This window comes from Bison bison, unplaced genomic scaffold (genome assembly GCF_000754665.1).
Source record: "Bison bison bison isolate TAMUID 2011002044 unplaced genomic scaffold, Bison_UMD1.0 scf7180017864525, whole genome shotgun sequence".
Classification (NCBI taxonomy): Eukaryota; Metazoa; Chordata; class Mammalia; order Artiodactyla; family Bovidae; genus Bison; species Bison bison.
In genome coordinates, this window is record NW_011495076.1 from 7,352,549 (window position 1) to 7,372,537 (window position 19,989).

Genomic DNA, 19,989 nt, shown 5'->3' on the forward strand with positions numbered 1-19,989 from the left:
GACTGAGGGCAGGAGGAGAAGGGGACGACAGAGGATGAGATGGTTGGATGGCATCACTGACTCAATGGACATGAGTTTGGGTAAACTCCGGGAGTTGGTGATGGACAGGGCGGCCTGGAGTGCTGCAGTCCATGGGGTCTGCACGACTGAGAGAGTTGGACATGACTGAGCGACTGAACTGAGCTGAACTGTAGATGCAAGATGGCTGGAGGGAACACACGCGCCATGTGCACCTCATTTTTTCTAATCACTCTACATGGCACCTGCAGTTTAAAGGGGATGACTCCGCCCAGCCCACCAAAGAACCGGAATTAACAGATTCTTTGCTCTGACTTTAGCAAGAGCTGATGAGAAAGAATATCTTTCATTCTTTAGGGACTTGGAGCTCTAAGAGTCGTGAAAGGCTAGAGCCACTGGGAAAGAGCTGCTAGAAACAGAAGTGTTGCTAGAGGGATGAAGAGAGCTCTGATGATACAGTGACCTCCTGGATCTAGTAGTTGCTGTTAGAAAAGTTAGCACTTAAGATTCCTCAGTTTAATGAATGTTTTTTAAGTTCATTGGGGGTTTGATGCTTTGTAACTAACAGTACTGGGCATACACCATGGCAAATACTCAGAGAGGGATGCAATATAAGGCAGAAGTCACTGATGTGTATTCTCTTATGACTTAAAGTTCATCATGGTAAACCATGATGTGTCGGTGCCCTTCATTTAGTGCCACTAAACCAGAATAGAGTGGAGGGGGAAAGAGCAGGACTATAGAATGAGTAGCAGAGGCACTATACAACCATGGTCATTACTAACAACAACTAGGCTACAAAATCAGAGCTACCAGTAACCATGAAAAAGCACGATACTGGATCCATGGATGCTGAAACAGGAGCTGGTTCAGATCCTGTCTTAGTCAGTTTGGGCTGCTCTACCAAAGTGCCATAGGGACTGGGTGGCTTATAAGCAATAGAAATGTACTTCTCACAGTTCTGGAGGCTGAAAGTCTGAGATCAGAGTGTTAGAATCATCTTCCTGGTTTGCAGATGGCCAACCTGTCACTGAATCCTTACATGGTGAAAAGATAGTCAGCTAGCTCTGGGGATAAGGGCACTAATCTCATTCATGAGGATTCCACTGTCATGACCTAATTACCTCCCAAAGGCCTCAACCTTGAAATACCATCATACTGGGGTTAGATTTCACCAGACAAGTTTGGAGGGAACACAAGATTCAGCAAGTAAGATCCCCAGCAAGTAAGGTTAGCCTTCAACTTAATTCATTGTTGACTCAACTAAGACATCCTCCATTCAGTCAGTCAATGGATTCCCTTTCTCGTCTGCTTCTCTTCAATGCAGCTGGAGTATCACTCTCCCGCCTCCTTAAGGTTAGATGCCAGAGAGTTTTTTCTTCCTTTAGGAAACCTTAATTCCATTCTCTTCTTCAGTTCTCTTCCCTTGTCCTTCTCTCCCTGCCTCCCTTCCTCTCTTCATTCTCTCTCATCTGTCCTTCTTCACATCAGCTTTATTTTGTCAAAGATTAAATCTTCTTACAAACTTCTCAAAAAAACCAGGCCCGGTTTTTTTACAAGCTTTCAGAGTGTGTCCTGCTTTCTAAGCTTTAATCATGTTGGAACCTCTTACTTCACTCCTCACCCTCTTCCTTTCCCTCTCGAGCTGTAACTCATGGACTGACTTTGTTTCAAAGAGAATTTGCTATGTGTGGTTCATCATTTCCAGCCTCTTCAAATTAATCTCATTGCTACAGGGTGATTTCCTGCTTTACTCCAAGAACATTTTTTAAACCATTAGATTAACCCTTGAAAAATACAGACTTCTGAGTGAAAATGCTGACAAACCAAAATTAAAGTCAGGTGAACACATCATTAAAATGTCTCCAGTCAAAATACCAAAAGACACATGCAGGGTACATTAGAAACTCAACTCAACCATATCAAATGATATTGCTTCCTGAGAGTCAAAACACAAAGCATGTCTACCAGAAAAAGAAGGCAGTGGGTTTGCATGACAAGCCTGGCCATTATCTCCATAGGAACAAGGCTGGAAAACACAGAGCACAATTGCTGAATCCACTGCAGTCTGCAGCATGCAACTCACCAGAATTTTTAATCTTGTCAGAAGACCCTTAAGTAGGTCACAGCAAGCTTAAAAAATTTTGACAGCAAACAAAGTGTGATGGGTGACAACGTGTACATCATCTTGGAGGGAAAGTCAGTATTTTGTTATTCAGACCAAACCTCAGCAACATTAAAATTATTAAATATTTAGGAAGAGCATGTACAAAAATATCTACTCCAACAGAAACTGAAAGACTATTACACCTTCTTAAACTAAAATATTTGCTAACTAATTAGGCTTAAAGTGCTGTTTACCTAAAATTGAAATTCTAAGTGAATGGCTAGAAACATCAAATACAATTAAGAAGTGACCTATGCAAGTGAGTTGATTAAATAAAACTAAATCTTTAATGTCCTACTAGGGTGACATCTCATGTAATTACTGTCCTTGGCACTTTCATGTCTGGGACTGCTTGCTTTGTTCTTTTATAAAAATTTTTATTGGAATATAGTTGCTTTAGAACGTTGTGTTAGTTTCCACCATACAGCAAAGTGAAGCAGCTATACATATAATCCCTCTTTTTTGGATTCTTAAAAATGGCTTTTTGCTGTTTTGGTATTCATCGCAAGGCACCAAAGCATTGAGGAAGGACCTGACTTAATCTGAATTCCTCCCTACGTGATCCTGTGTTGCAGCTGAATTCCTCTGAGGTATGTGAATACCATATAAAATAGTAAATAAGGAAGTGGCTGAAAGGCAGACTAGATTTCATCCCATTGCACTGTGACCCTACCTTAGTTACTTTTGTCTCATTTCACCCTCAGGTAGCGCACTCATCTAAAAAGGGAAGAAGGGTAGGGAAGGGAGGAAAAACGATGTCCAGTCATCCCCCAGTACTTGCGGGGGACTGGTCCCAGGACTTCTTGCAAATACCAAAACTTGAGGATGCTCAAATCCCTTCTATAAAGTGGAGTAGTCCAGCTGACCATCTGTATCCACGGCAGGTTGAATCCACAGATGTGGAAGCCATGGATATAGAGGGTCTACTGCATCGCCTTTTATTTGTAGCGTCAAATTAACATTTAAGTATTAACTAATTTTCTCCAACATACTTTTACTTTCCATAAGAAGAATACATTCCAACTTCTGAGGGGAATTTTTTTTTTTATTACAACATCCTTAAAGGGAGGTATTAAAACACTCATTTATTTAGCTAACAAATGTAAATAAAATAAAACTCACTGGAATCACCTCTGACTTCAATCACTAAATGTATCTTTTTTCAGCTATAAGAAATCTGAACGAACAATCCAATGAGACATAAAGGTATATTTTACCTTTTAATTTTAATTTTTAATTAAAATAATTGCAAATGTTTCTGAAAAGTTCAATATAAAGTAAATAACTCCAAAAGAAATACAGTATCCTAACAGACAGATAAAAGAGAATTTAAAAATAGGCCAAACTCCTTTACCTTTCTAGACTAGAAAAAAATTTGCTAACAAAAGCAAATATTAAAAAATGACTATTTCTCTTGTTAGCTATTGTTTGAAACCTGAATGTGCTAAGTCGCTTTAGCCGTATTCGACTCTTCACAATCCTATCTGCTTGTAGCCCACGAGGCTCCTCTGTCCATGGGATTCTCCAGGCAAGAATACAGGAGTGGGCTGCCATTTCCTACTCCAGGGGATCTTCCCAACCCAGGGATCAAACCTGAGTCTTCTGCACTGCAGGGAAGTTCTTTACCATCTGAGCTATCAGCAAAGCCCCAACAGGAAGATGAAAAAGCCTAAAACTTCAAATTTATAAATGGAGTTTCAATGCTCCCAACCCCATCCCTTAAAACAAAAGAAAGCCAGACCAAAAAACCCTCTTTGGGAGGGTAGAGGTAAATGTCTTTTATTCTGATGGCACATGCTATGTCCTACTAACAAGTTTGGCATTTTCAAGGTGTGCCTTAAAATTCTTCCTGAAATTTGCCCATAATGCTTTCTCACCTTCATTCAAAACTTCAAACCTTCCCCTCTTTCAGGCTGTATCACTGCAGCATTCTTCTCCTGACCTTATCAGAAGTCCCCAAGATTGGGCTTCTCTTTCAACTCTACCAGTTACGACTATTGGATCAACTTTAGAGGATACACATTTCTTCAAGCAGTTCTGCAACAACATGGACAGAGACCCAGTGCTAGATTACAAAAGTACACACTCATTGTGCCAAGTAACACAGTCCTTGGAAATATGAACCACTACTTCACTATTGGGAGATAATCTTCTTTATACTTTTAAAGAAATAATCTTAGGAGAACAAGTAAGCTCAACTTAAAACCTGTATCAGCATTAATGTTTCAGTGTTAAATATAGTGCTCAGTCTGGAAAAATCCCTAGAAATAGAAGTCTTAAATGATAGCATCTCAATGGACAAATCCTGCAATAAAGAAGACCATTTTCAATTCATGGGCTAATCTAGTATGCTTTTGATTGGGTTTTGGTTACAAGCCCTCTCTCAAAGCTCTATTTTTTATTTAAGTGCCTAATATTTCCTCCTGCATACATGTATGGGAAAGAGAAAGCAAGAGAGATTCATGTTTGTTTTTTGGTGAGGGAAAAGAGAATGAGCAAAGAGAGAATCTATAATGATGAATCATTTGACCAGCTTTACTTTATAATGAACTGGGTAAAATGTTAGTCACTCAGTTGTATCCGACTCTTTGTAGCCCCATGGACTGTAGACCACCAGGCTCCTCTGTCCATGGAATTCTCCAGGCAAGAACACTCAAGTGGATTGCCATTACCTTCTCCAGGGGATCTTCCTAAACCAGGGATCGAACCCGGGTCTCCTGCAATGCAGGCAGATTCTTTACTGTCTGAACCACCAGAGAAGCCCGAACTGGGTAATAGCAGTAGAATCAAACAGGATTACTGAATCTATTTCCTCAAAGGGCTAAGTGGAAATTTTAAAATATCTTTTTAAAGTAACTAAACAAGGAAAGGAAACGCTGCATGTGCCTGCCATCTTTTGAAAAGTGCAGCTGAGAGATGGAGCAAGACTCTGAGTGCTGCATCCAGCATGGCCCTGAGTCCTGTTTGCATATTCTGCCTCAGAAGTGGTGTTGAGGAAAAGAATAAGCTGATGAAACTCTGAACATTCTTACTCAAATGTTCTCAACTGGTGAGAAGCTGACTTGGAATTAGAAGTCTTAAAGGAAAAAAAAAAAAAAAAAAATCCATGAAACTAGAGTCCTGTACATCGTCAAGTGCCCCAGGCTAGCCACATCCCAGGATTCTAAGGAGAACTGGGGTCAAGCTGAACCAGCTGCAGCTACATGGAGTGGACAGGGGCCTAGAATATTTAAAAATTAGTGGAAAAGAAAAGTTGATCCAGATAGGGTGACCAACCTTCCTTGAGACTGAGAGGGTTTCCTGGGACATGTGACTTCCAGTGTGAAATTGGGGAAAGTCCTGGAGACAGCATGATGGTTAGTCATACTAGATCCAGGTCCTCCAGCAAAGACTGTACTCATCTCCAGGGGCATTCTCCTCACTCTCCCACCCTTGGGTTATGAGTACTGCAGTGAAACTGACAGCAAGCCCTCAAACTGGAGGCAGGGATTTAGAAGATAATTTAGTCCCAGGCAAAGTAGAAACAAGATCAAGTAATTCACTTCTACTTGATCAGAACAAACAGATGATGTGGAGTGGCCTCTATCATGCATGAGTGAGAAGAAATAAGAACGATTATAAAACTCTGCTAAAACAAAAATGCAAAAAACGGATCCAGCATGGGAACAACAGATGTGGAACCCTAGAAACAGACAACTCTCGGTGAGTGTTTCGCATTCTATTAAAAACTTCCTAAGACTATGAATTCTATAAAACAAGGACTCAAAGACTAGAAGAATCAAAGACAGAACAAAAGTTCAAAATGAAAGAAAAATTATCGATATACAGAAATGCACACAAAACCACAGTATTATGTACTTAATAACCCAATTAGAAACATCAAGGAGCAGAAGAGAAGAAAAGCCAACTAATGGCCCAGAGTAAAGGTTAGAGATAATCACACTGAATGAGGCAAAACAAAGGAATAAAGGGACCTAGAGAGGAGGTGATACATGGAGACTCTAGGTAAGAAAATTAAGGACGATTGTTGTTGCTGAAGTAACACACACAGGAAAGAGAAAAGAAGGGTTCGAATTTAAAAAGTAGAGCCTTACAACACACTCCCCTCAAAGCTCTTCAAATAAAGAACTGAAACTGTAAATCAAAAGGACATTCTTATGCCAGGGAAAATTAATACACAGTAAAAAAAAAAAAATCAAGCAATGGCTTCAGTTATTGAATATGAGAATTAAACATTTTTCAGATACCAAGTACGAAAAACCAAGTCATCTACTAGAGGGAGAAAGAAAACAAAACTAGGCTGACTACAGACATCATCACAGTAATATTCAATGTCGAAGACAGTGTAGTGTCTAAAGACAGGCCATGTCTTAACCGAGGAAGCTGAAGAATATTAGATCCAGCTAATTGACAGTTCAAGTATAAAAGCAAATGGCAAACATTTGAAAACTCAAGAAACAGGATATCCATGATTCTTCCTTTAGAATAAACAAACCAAAAAAACTGCTTGACCATAAAATCTGGATAAACAAGAGATGAATCCAAATAAAGAATTCAGAAACGGAAAAACTGTGGCAAAAGGACCCATGGTTCTATTTAAATATAGAACTAAGACTAAACAACTAGGGCATTATGATTGCAAATCAGAGTATGAACGTTGTGAAGCCTGAAAAAAGCAAAACTAATATAAGCAACATAAGGGCAGGTGGGAGGAAGAATAAGTTTGTTAATTCCTCTTGTTTCTGAACAGAAAGACAATCCATAACAGCTCAGAGGTTTAAATTGAGTTTGTTTTTTTAAACGTTTAAGTTGAGACTTAATTATATACAATAAAGTATACAGCTCTTAGGTGTATAGTTTGATGGGTTTTGACAAATATATACATTCATTTAACCAATATCCCAATTATGATAAAGGATACTGACATCATCCTAGAAACTTCCTTTCTAGTCTATACTCCATTCATCTTATAGCAACCCCTCTTCTAATTTCTATCACGAGAAACAGTTGTACATGTTCTAGGACATAATATAAATGGGTTTATAGAATATGTACTCTTTCGCGTCTGTCTTCTTGGCTCAACACAATGTCTATGAGTCATTCATGTTGTTGCATCTTAACTATGAATGAATGTGAAATGACTATTCTTGCATGAATCTTTTTGTGGACATGGGGTTTCATTTGGGGGAGAAAATTACAGTGGAATTACCAGATCCTCAGATAGAGGTATATTTAATTTTATAAGAAATACTTTCCCATAGGGTCTATACCATGTCACATTCCTAAGAATGTAAGAATAAAGAATCCCAGCTGTTCCACATCCCCGTATCTATGAAAGTGAAAGTGTTAGTTGCTCAGTCATGTCTGACTTTTTGCATTCCCATCCATCATGATCTCCATCCATGGAATTCTCCAGGCAAGAATACTGGAGTGGGTTGCCATTCCCTTTTCCAGGGGATCCTCCCAACCCCGGGATCGAACCCAGGTCTCCTGCACTGCAAGGCAAATTCTTTACTGTCTGAGCCACCAGGGAAGTCCATGTCCCCATATAAACTTTGTATTTTCAGTATTTTTTATTTCAGCCACTCTAATGGTGCACAGTGGTAAGACTATGATGGCTCCAATCTCCTAATGGTTCTTCTTAACTCTTTGAATTACCTTGGAGGCATTATTTTAGATATTAATGATTTTTAAATAAAGAAATTTAATCAGAAGTTCAAAAATTCCTCATTTCATTTCATTGAATATAATGCTTTAACTTTTAAAATAACATGTACACACACTATTATACAATTATTTGTGCCCGTCTACCTATATCCAGTCATTCATCCTTCTATTTATAAATTTTCAGATGCTGACATTCCCCAAATGACAACAGTTTATTTCTGGCAGGTTAAGACTTCGAGGTGATTTGTAACTGTCTTCTTTATATTTTTCTATATTTTTTGAATTTTAGGAAAATGAGCACATCTCCTATTTTAGAAAAATTGTAAAGCTGTTTTCTGTTTTCGTGGGGACTGGACACCATATAAAGTCACACAGAGGAAGATACGGATATGAAATCTAAATATTTTTGAAAACATAATTAACAAACATATCAACAGGTCATCTCTATTCTGAGGACTTTGATTCTTCAAAAACTTTGTAGAGAGGAGCAAAAGGAGAGGCCTGGTGGTGATGAATACTAATGTCACCCTGCCACAAAAATGAATGAGGACTGAAGATCAACAGGTCAAGCGAGGTCGAGAACAAACAGCTTGGAAGTGGCAGAACTGTCACACCAGTGCCATGGCTGGCTGGGGATCTTCAGCTGCACTCAGGACAGGGTACACCCTACACCGTCATTGAGTATGTGTCCTGAAAATCAACACCAGTAGGACCATGCTTCTCCCCCAGCTGGCAAAGTAACAGAAATATAAAATCCAAGTAGAAGTAGATAATCCTCAATCAGAGGTATAAGTCAAACCCTGTTTGGTTATATGGATAGGACCTAACTTTTGGCTAGAGCTAACCAGCTAGAGCTGATTTCAACCCTTGCTCCTTAATTACCAGCTCTAATGTTTTGTGACTATGAAGAGGATCATGTCTGTTTCACTCAGTAGAAACTTATTAGAAAACCAGCATATTGGACCAAAGTCACTACCTTCTGGACCAAAGAACTGATGCATGAAGTTCACTCACACAGAGGTGTTCACATGACTTTAGATGGGTCCTTGGCTTCTGAGCAATTGTTTAGTCTCTTCACAACAGAGTAAATAACAGGAAAGGGATTTAAACAAGGGAGTCAGAACACAAAAGTAGGAGTGTTTACATTCATATACCATAATATATTGTACGATTTCAGGCTTAGTGAATATCCAGGCTTCCCCAGAATCATCATCCATATTTAAACACAGACTTCAAATGCATTCCACTCTTAAGTATAAGTGATGTTAGAATTATCTCCGGCTCTTACATTATTATTTCACTGGAAATATATTTACTGATTACCCACAGTGTGAGGAACCCTGCCACAATTCCTGCTGATAAGGTTGAATTATCAAGCACTTACTGTGCAATGAAGAAAACTGAGGGTTATAGAGGATTTCATTTGGGAGCCTTAGAAATGCATAAATCTAGTTATAAGCTGTTATCCGTTCCTTTTTTTCTTTATTTCTTCTTCTTAAGTAATTGCCTACTTGAAATCTTCTGGCTTTTATATTATTATACCTATCTTTTTTTTAAAAAAAAGGCTTGATTGTCACTGTTGAGTAAAAATCTAGTTAGCCTCGCAAAGAGATGACTGGACTTGCTGGATTTCACATCTGTGGGTGAAAGGAGACTTCAAACCTACGTTTTCTCGCTCTCAATCGTGTGCTCTTTCCACTAACCATTCAGTCCTAATTATCATCAACATCTTACTTTGGCCACATGTCATTCATGTTTTCCAAAAAACTGCACCGGCCTGGGGCAGCAGAGATCTAGACATGAAGGCACTCCAGATAACAGGGTGTTAAGATCACTGGTTTCCACAACCCCTTCTTGTCTGATGCCTGTGGGCTTCAGGGACATTCCCAACTGCAAAGGTCTCATCTTGGGATAATTGGGAAGCTTCTAGAAAGTGGCACTTGAAGAGGTTTCATCATCTGAATATTTTAATCTATCCTTAAAGTAACTCTGAAAAGATGGATATAGGAAGCAAAGCTTTCTCTTTCTGAAGGATTCCCCAATTTCCAGAGAGCTGAAAACCTGCCCTAGGGCAACCTCTACACAGACCTGTGGACTAGATAAGATGTCTCCTGTTTCACCTGCACTGTGTTTTCAAACAATTATGACTACTATCAAAATTTGAGAATTAGGAGTCTTTCATAAATAAATTATTTTTCAGCTTTTCTTGAAAAATGAGAAAATCCAGTTAATCAGAGTCCTTATTTCCCATGCTAACAATGTAATTTGATTTAAATAAAAGCTGACCTCTTTAGATGAGAAAACAGCCTCCGAATATCCCTAGTACTTACCCCTGGCCATATCTACTCATGCCTGGCACCAATAAACATTTGAATTTTCAGTCTCCACTACAAATCAAGTGCATTCCACTGGTAACTGCCTTATTCATTCTGCATATATTTTCATTAATAAAATGTGAATGACTCAGGCACAGCCTCAAGCCATCTTATATGTAGCTCACTGGTTGGGAAAATAAAGACTCTCCACATATGCATGCTGACCCAATTTAAAATTGGGTCAAAATATTTTACAGAGAAAATTTAATCAATATGAAAGAACAATAAGTGATTAAGTGGAAATCCTTCAACAGGATTCTCAAATGATCAAGATTAAATCTCTAGCTTCTATATTATCAAATCTTATCTACTGATTAGAATATTAAATAGAAAGGCTTTCATACTGAATGACAAGAATATGGGAAATGATGCCACAGGTAGACTTTGCACTTTTGCTTTAAAATGTCCAATAATAGGGGTTCGATGAAATAATTCATAATGTCCACACAGAAGGATACTAGCATTAAGAATGATGTTATACAGAAGGAAATTTAACTACATGAAAAACTGACCAAGATGTTGATAGCTTATGGTGAACAGTGTTGGATTCATGATCTCCGAAGATTTAGCTTCTTCGGGACCAGGGACCGGGCTTGATCACTCAAGAGCTTTTGTGTAGCAGAGTTTTATTAAAGTGAAAAGGGACAGAGAATGTTTCTGACACAGACATCAGAAGGGGGACAGAGGGTGCCTCCCCCGCTAGTTTTGGAGGCTGTTTTAAGTCTGTTAGAAAGTTATTAATCAGTGAGACACCTCAAGGCTTGAAGGAGTTTCACCAGGCCCCCTCCCACAATATGCATTGTTGAAATAGGATGGCATGAGGTGTGTCATCCCCCAGCCATAAAACAACTGATATGAATACTTGTTTGCTATTATTAGCCCAAGTTTTGAGAAAAGGAAAAAAGTTAGCTTAGCAATCATTTTGAAGAAAGGCAAATTCCAAAGCACATACAGTTTCACTAACCTAGCTTAAGAAAAACATTTCCATAAGAAAAATGCATTGGTTAGCTCAAGGTTTGAGAAAAGTTAAGTTCAGGTGGAACCAGGTGTCATCACAGCAACACAGAATTTTAAGAGACACTTGCAGCCTATTTCCTCCATTTAGAGACCCCTGGCCTTCCTGCCTGTATCATTGTATCATTCAATGAAAGGATCACATTCTAAAATAGTATGTTTAGTGTAACTCCTTTTAAAAAATGTATAAATTATACATACATGCATTAAGAATGTACAGTTATATACATGAGACTCTATAAACATGCAATTAAAAAGACAGAAAGTACATACAATGTCTAAAGTAGTTATCTCTGGGTGATGGACTTTGAAGTAATTATTGTTTTTCTTTTTTTTTTTTTACATTTTTAACAATAAATATTATTCTTTAGTAAGGCAGTGATAAACATACCAGTTCAGACTGAGATGCAGCCCTAAGTTGAAACCATTAGTTGAGGCATCTTATGAACTATTTTCCTTGGGTTTAACAGGAAAACAGTGATGAACACTGCTGATAAAAATCCTTCCAGAGTTTCTAGTACCCATCTATTGTGACAGGAAGGTCACAGAATGCCCAATTATTATCTCTCAGGAGAGGTAAGACCGTGAGGTGTAGCTGTCAAAGTAGATAAGAATACACAAGTATAGGAGTTAAAAAATATATTTCCCCTGACCTCAAGGTAATGGGGAAGAAAAGAAAACAAGGCCATAGTGTATTTCCATATTAGTCAGCATCCTTCTATCCAATCACAATCTTGAACAAATTTTACGTATCAAAATATGATATAACTCAATGAACAGACAAATTTCAGATGAAAGCAGGGTCACCAACAAATCCACCATTCAATGGATAATGAACAATTTTGAAAATGATTGCAGTTAATTACTTTGAATCATAAAACTACTATATAACAACAGACCTGGGCATAAAACCTCCAGTCTTCAAATTGTAAACCTGATACTGTTTCTACTCTATCACTCTGCCTGTTGGTTCATTTCACCATAAGGGTAACACAGGACTATAGAGACTTTTCAGTTAGGGTTCCTGTGCTGCTATTAACTCTTATTTTGGCAAATACACTCCATTTGTAAGTTTCCTTTAAGGAGAAAACTGACATGATATCCATGATCCCTCCAGCCCTAGAATTCTATGATTTGACAGCAGAGAGAAGATATTTGCTTGGGCCCCAGACTGACCCTTTTTACTTCTGGAGAGTCAAGCGGTACACGCATTGGTTTAACAGCACCAGTCTGTGGGTTTATAGGGGTGCAGCTGTCAAAGTAAATGTTCTCCAGTCCATAACAGGATAAAAAGAACCACCAGCTGCAAGGTGATAAAGAGTGATCATCTCCAAGGATGTTAACCTATCATTTTAGTGACTCCCCAACTCTGCTCACTGGAACAGACATCACTGCAGTCCAGAGTAGTCAACGATGGGCAGATATTATTCTCATGCCTTATGTGCCTTGGGACAGGAAGATCAGGCCAATATATGAAGGAGGATACTGGACTACAGACGAGAAAGAATCAGGCAGTTAGCAAACACGACTGGTAAAACTCATATCCAGGACGACAAAGACTAATAAAATCTATAGTTATATGAGAAAAGACTAGGCCAGTATGTGCTGAGTGATAATTCCTTGAATATCACATGACAAGAATTAGAGCTAATACATCAGGGGTGGGGAGGGGAAGGTAGTAGATAATGCACATGCCACACAAAATTACATCTTTGCTGTTCAACTGCCTGCTATAGGAATAACCGATTATCCATGGGCAATAATAACTCTATTCACTCACCTTACCTGACAATCAGCATGTCAGGCAAAAGAGGAAAATAAACAGACATCATTACCTACCCAACGAAACAGAAAGAGACTTTCACATGTCTTGACCAAAATGATGTCATTAAATCTCTTTTATAATCAAAAAGAACCTAATCAATAATCTCATCATTCCCTCTGAAAAACGTAACACTTTCACTAACAATCATAATCAATTCTTCTACATTGAAGAGACTGCTATAAATCAATTCTTAACCACAAAGGATGGGAGCCTTAAAAACAGGAGCTTACTTGTTTTGATCCATATACAATGATGCATTGATAACATAAAAACACACCAGTGAGAAGTTACAGTGTAGATAACCAAGACATTGTTTAAAATGCTAAAGGCTAGATTAAGATCTCTATTAAAAAGAAATCCATAAAAGCCATCAATGGAGAGAATAAGGTATCACAGAATCATGAATGTTTAATGAAGAGGCAGATAAGCCACTCTCACAGAATACAGTCAATTAAAAGAACAAAATGATGCAAAAGAGCAGAGTTTGTTTCCAACTAATTACCAGCACCAGGAGATTCAAATGTCAGCAAGAGAACAAACTTGGATAGAAAGGATATGAGAATATCTGATTGCAATAGGGTTTATATGTAGTATTTGAATATTCCCAGATACCTAGCCAATTCTGGGTCTCCCAGAAGTTGTAGTGAAAGTGCTTAGCTTCCACTCTAAAATTAATTATTATTATTACTGCTGCTGCAGCTTCACTTGAATAGCAGTAACAATCTAAAAGATATTGTTTAAAGCGCTTTATATATATATATATATATATATATATATATATACACACCCTGTCAATTAATCCTCCCATTTACTCTATGAGGTAAGTACTGTTATCGATCACATTTACAGATATGGAAATTGAAGTGCAGAGAAACTAGGTTATTTATCTAAGGTCACACACAGGGTGAGTGAGAGATCCAGGATTAGAACCCTAGGAAATTTGCTCCAGAATCTGCGCTCTTTAACACTGCCCAACACCACTGCTACCATCCTCAGCTTTCATGTTAGTGGAGCTCCACCTATTCTATTACTACCGCAACATGGACGGTGAGCTGTGCACTGAGATGGAAATAGTACTGATGATGGGTTGATTGACATGGGTGCCCCCAACATCCTGTGTGTCCTTGGGCATTGCATTCTACTTTTCCAGCTTTAAAGTCTTCACTTGTAAAAAATATGTTCTGTGTTAGATAATGCTAAATATTATTTCTTTACTGCTCAGAAATATACATGAATTTTGTTTCTTCTCCTTTCATTATAATATGCCATAAGACATTTATACCTCTTAGCTCCAACTCCTCCCTTCACTTTACATCCATATAGTAAAGTACCTACTTGATATCTGCATTTATGTCTAACCTGTGTATTAAACATACCAGGTCCAAAATCACATTCTTTCTTCCTACCCCCTCCTCCAAAACCCCTCATTCCATCCTAGTTTCAAACTCTATACTAAACAGAATTCTATCGGCTGTAAAGACCAAAAACATTAGAACCATCCTTGATTCCTTTCCTTTTCCACACCCTACAACCAACCCTTCGGCAAACCCAAGTATGCGTCCTTCAAAATATATCCTGAATTCTTAAACTGACCACTCTCACAACATAACTAACCCCACCTGAGCCAGAGCTTGCGGTACTCTCACCTGGACTAGTGTTTCAATAGCGTCTCATGGCCCCCCCCCACCCGCAAAACTCCTTCCCTTGCTTCACAGGACAGCAATCGGCCAGATTCCTTCTACACCCAAGTTCCTCAGATCTCTCCTATACACTGAATCCTTCCCATCCCACTCACATTCTTCCCACCAGGGTAATAAAAGTCAGGTGATCTGGCTCCTCCCCCTACCCCTTCTCTGGGCGGAGCGAACTTTGTGCCATTCTCCCCTGCTCATTCCACTGGCCACTCCACTCTCTCTGTGATTCTACAATCCATGTCAAGCACACGTTCTTTTTCTACTTTTTATACTGCCTCTGTCTAGAACACTTTCCTCACGTGACTGCATGATTGTGTTAATTTTTTTAAGGTTTCTGCTCAAATGTCATTTTACAAAAAAGACTTTCCTAACCAGTGGACAATATAGACCTTTCCCTTTGTTAAGAACTATCTCTTTACATTAATTCACTTTCATAGCATTTACTAAATACCCCCATCCCAGCAACCCCTCATTGTTACCTCCATGAGACAGGGAATTGTTTCCTGCTATGAACACACAGACTGTGATAGTATCTGACAAACAGCAGATTCTCAATACATACTTATTAAACAAACAAACAAACCAGTAAGTGATTATTACAATGTGGTATAACAATCATTTGACACTAAACGTCCTTGGCTGAGGACAAGTATCAAGTCTTTTTATCCATATGGACCCAAAACTCAGCACTTACCTGAAAGATAATAATTGCTCAGTAATATTTGTCAAACAAGCAAGGGCATTTTCCTCCTGAAACATATTAACTCCTTTCTATGACATGTTAAGGGGTTTCCGTCATAGCTCAGTCGGTAAAGAATCTGCTAGCAATGCAGGAGACCTGGGTTCGATTCCTGGGTGGGGAAGATTCTCTGGGGAAGGAAATGGCAACCCACTCCAGTATTCCTAGAGAATCCCATAGACAGAGGAACCTGGAAGGCTATATAGTCCATGGGATGGCAAGAGTCAGACACGACTTAGTGACTAAACCACCACCACCACATGACATGTTAATAACTAGTAGATTTAAAAGCCATGCCCCTAAATCTGATAGGCTGGTGAAAGTTTGCCATTTTGTTCAAGAGAGCACTGTTGACTCCCTCCCACACACACAAAAAATCCTAACATATATCAAAGGTACTGCCCTTAAGAAGGATATCATTTAAAAGATGAGAGAATATATGTCAACTGCCATTTGGCACAAAAAAATATATATTAAAATTTATGCTTCATGATGTGAAGAAAAATAATAGTACATTTTCATGGAACAAAAAGCAAGCAAATTCCCCTTAGCTATCATTTATCATTCATAAGTTTATATTCCTGGCATATTGAACAACTGCTTAGGGAAATCATTGCTCAGTACCCTGTTTCTTGCATAACAATTGTATTTAAAAAAAAAATGGACAAACTTGTCAACAGAAAACCTGCATCTGATTTGAGCTTGTTTCTTTGCTGGATATATGTCTAATTTGTTAGATTCTGGGAGCTTTTATTAGTACTAGTGAAAAAGTAATCCTGGCCAATTATACCTTAAAATTGACACAAGACAATATAAAAGACAATAATCAATCAAATCCATGTAAGCAATCATCATCTGTACAACCTTTGAATTAACAAAAAGAGCATCCATCAGGGAGCAATGGATACCAGTCAGCCTTTGTTCAAACCCAGGGCTCGTGCCAAAGAACCAAGTTTCTCGTTTGTCCCAACTAGAGATATTTAAGAAAATTCAGACAGTAGAAAAAATCAATTCAGGGAAATTGTACCATTGTAATAAAGGATGCATGCATGCATGTATGCTAAGTCGCTTCAGTCATGTCTGACTCTTTGCGACCCTATGGACTGTAGCCTGCCAGGCTCCTATTGAACCCGCATCTCTTATGTGTCTTGTATTGGCAGGCAAGTTCTTTACCACTAATGCCACCTGGGAAGCCCCATAATAAAGGATAAGGGCCAGGAATAAAGAAGTAAAAAACAAGGGAAAGGAAAATAGTCTCCCAGAAAGCTGACAAATGGGAAAAGAAAAAAGAAAATTCTTCAGTGAAAATTTACATCTAATACTTCAGTCTCCAACTGAGATGGAGTAATAGGAACTAGATATAATCTTCTACCTGAAACAACCAAAAAACTGAATAAAATATATGTAACAATAGTTTTTAATACAATGGACATGAGACATCAAAGGACAGTGATCCCTGAGAGATAAGACACACATGGGGTTTCCCAGTTTTCTGCCCTGAAAGACAGTCTAGGCCATAGAGCCCTGAGAGGAAGCCCGGAGGGAGTCCAGCAGACTCCTTGAGTTGAGGAAATAGAGTTGGGGGTCTGGGAGATCAAGGAAGCTTACAGAAGCAGAGAGGATAGAGTTACAAAAAGAAAGAACTGCACAGGTCTGCAGAAGGTCTACCTCGAGTACTTAGGAGAAGACTGATCAGTGCAGGCATGTGAGGAAACCACATGAGTGTGGGGCGGGTCAGGAATCACCCTGAGGGATTAGAAGAAATAGTGTCTGGAACTTACACAAGACCTGTTTCCAACAGTCAGACTGGAAATCCTCATAATTCATGGGATATTAAGTACAGAAGGGTTTTGCCTCAGTATTGGGACAAAATATTTACACACCTAACAACTGATCTTCAAAATGAATCTAAGTCAGATGGGCTGGAAAGAGGATTGTGCTTGGAGACTTAGAGACTTAAATCTGAATATCAGTCATACCACTGCTAATTTTATGATCCAGGGCAAGTGATTAAAACCCCTCATGAGCATCATTACTTTATCTACACTAATGACAACCTCAAACCTACCTATTTTAAGGATTTAGGAGGATTTGTCTCAACACTTAGCGTGTCTGATAAAGAGCAGGATCTCAGAATTGGTTGTTCTCCCTTCCTTTTGCAATACCTATTGTAGCATTCCTTCTAAAATAAGAGGTTCTCCATCATAAACAAAATCTGGCATTTTCTCCCAGAATTTAAAGAGGCTTTTCTCCTAAAAGTCTTTAAAGTATTGGTCATCTTTGGATCAGTCTTGTTTTGTTTAAATTTTATAGGCAGCCTCCTGCTGAGATAAGAGGCAAGTGGACTAGTAGGGGGTAGCTGTGTTCCCATAAATGCCAAAGTCACTGGATTTATTCCCTGACTTGAAATGAACTGTTCCCTGGTGGCTCAGACAGTGAAAAATCTGCCCACAATTCAGAAAACCTGGGTTCAATCCCTGGGCCAGGAAGATCCCCCGGAGTAAGAAATGGCTACCCACTCCAATATTCTTGCCTGGAAAATCCCATGGACAGAGGAGCCTGGTGGGCTATAGTCCATGGGGTCACAGAGTCCAACATGACTGAAGTGAGTTAGCACGTCATCTGCATAGGTTATAGAACATTATACTTATGCAGAAAAAAATACTTTTCAGTATTGAATTCAAATTTTTCTTCCACATTGTCAAACAACTATCTATGTAGAAAATGAAAAGTAGCTATTATTATCAATGACTTACAAAAGTAGTCATGATAGTCCTTTCTTAAACAAAAGTCAAATAAATTAACTGGGAAGTTATTAAAAAAAAAAAAGGAACAACAGAGAGCTCCAGCTTCTAGTGCAAATTTCCTCTTTTACCATTAACTTTCACAATAAGGAAACTGCTGATAAACTCTGATTTTTCACTGATTTAAAGTCTACATAAGATTTCATCTCATCAACACAAATTAAGATTGCCAAATATTACTAAAATGCAAATTCTGAACCAAAAATATCTATGGGCTGTTTTATGTTTAGCTCAGTATTTCACAATTAATAATTTCTGCTTCAGTAATACACAGATGAATCAGTGATTTGTGAAAATTCTTTGTGGCTTTGCAATATGTCCTCAGTTCAGTTCAGTTCACTCAGTCATGTCCAACTCCTTGCGACCCCATGAATCACAGCACACCAGGCCTCCCTGTCCATCACCAATTCCCGGAGTCTACTCAAACTCATGTCCATTGAGTCGGTGATGCCATCCAGCCATCTCATCCTCTGTCGTCCCCTTCTCCTCCTGCCCCGGGTATTAATTCTAAGAGTAAAATACAGCCATTGCTCAATTTTTTTTTTTTTAAAGACAGTATCAGGTACACATATTAGTGCTATATAATACTACATACAATACTAACCTCACACTAATATCAACTGGTAATACGATAAAAAAAAAAATAAGGTTTAAGGTTTAGGGAGTTGTGGCAATGGAATAGCAAAATGAGGGCAGGGATTGTAATGAAAAGTTTCAGGAATGTGTTGGGAATTCTTCAAGGCTTTGGGGGTGGAAGGTTAAAAAACTCTCAGAGAGGATGTGGTACAACATTTCAGCAGCAGGATTTATTCATATGATGGAGAGAAAATTTAGTGGCACCAGATTACAAAACACCTTGAAGTTTCTGCATACACATTGATTATACTTTTCAGGTAGGGAAGTATCCAGGACACTAAATTACAGATTCTTTTCAAATGACCTCTTTTATTGAGGAAAAGAGGAGCCAGGAAGAGTGAAGGAGGAATTAGGAGATGAATAAGTAGGCTCAACACCTTCTGCTGTTAATTTCTGAAATAAGAGATCTAAAAATGATCACAATCGTTTTCAGAGAAGCCATTAATAGGTCAGAAAAAGATCAGAGAAAAGAATGATATTTTGCAACAATAAAAAGTTTAATTTGCACCTGGCTGCAAATATTTTTTCAATAAAAAATTTATAATATGAAGGAGAGAACCTCTAGAGTTGTTCAAATGATACTGTATTATTATGTGAGATGATTTGATAGCACTTGAAAAACATTACGGCATTTTTCAAAAAGGCAAAAAAAGAAAATGCTTATATCTTCCCAAGGTTATTCCAATTTATTTTTCAGAAGACTTGCTTTTAATTAAAACCTTAAAAAGGTCAATCTAGATAGCTCCCTATATATTGATATCTGTATTTATGGGTCTATGTTCATATTTATCTGTATGTATATATACAGAAGGAAATGGCACCCCACTCCAGTATCCTAGCCTGAAGAATCCCATGGAAGGAGGAGCCTTGTAGGCTACAGTCCACGGGGGTCACACAGAGTTGGACACGACTGAACTATTTCACTTTCATATATACAGACTTTTAATTTTATTCAAGTATAATTGATCTACAATGTTAATTTCTGCTTTATAACAAAGTGATTCAGTTACACACATATATGAGACAGGTAATTTTTTATAAATAAGTACC

The 19,989-nt window shown here is 38.4% G+C and overlaps 1 protein-coding gene across 1 annotated transcript in view; it reads right to left on the minus strand.

The window, feature by feature from the left end:
* DOCK4 (dedicator of cytokinesis 4) overlaps positions 1–19,989 on the minus strand; it is a 477,425-nt gene that overhangs the window by 306,287 nt on the left and 151,149 nt on the right. The window lies entirely within an intron of this gene.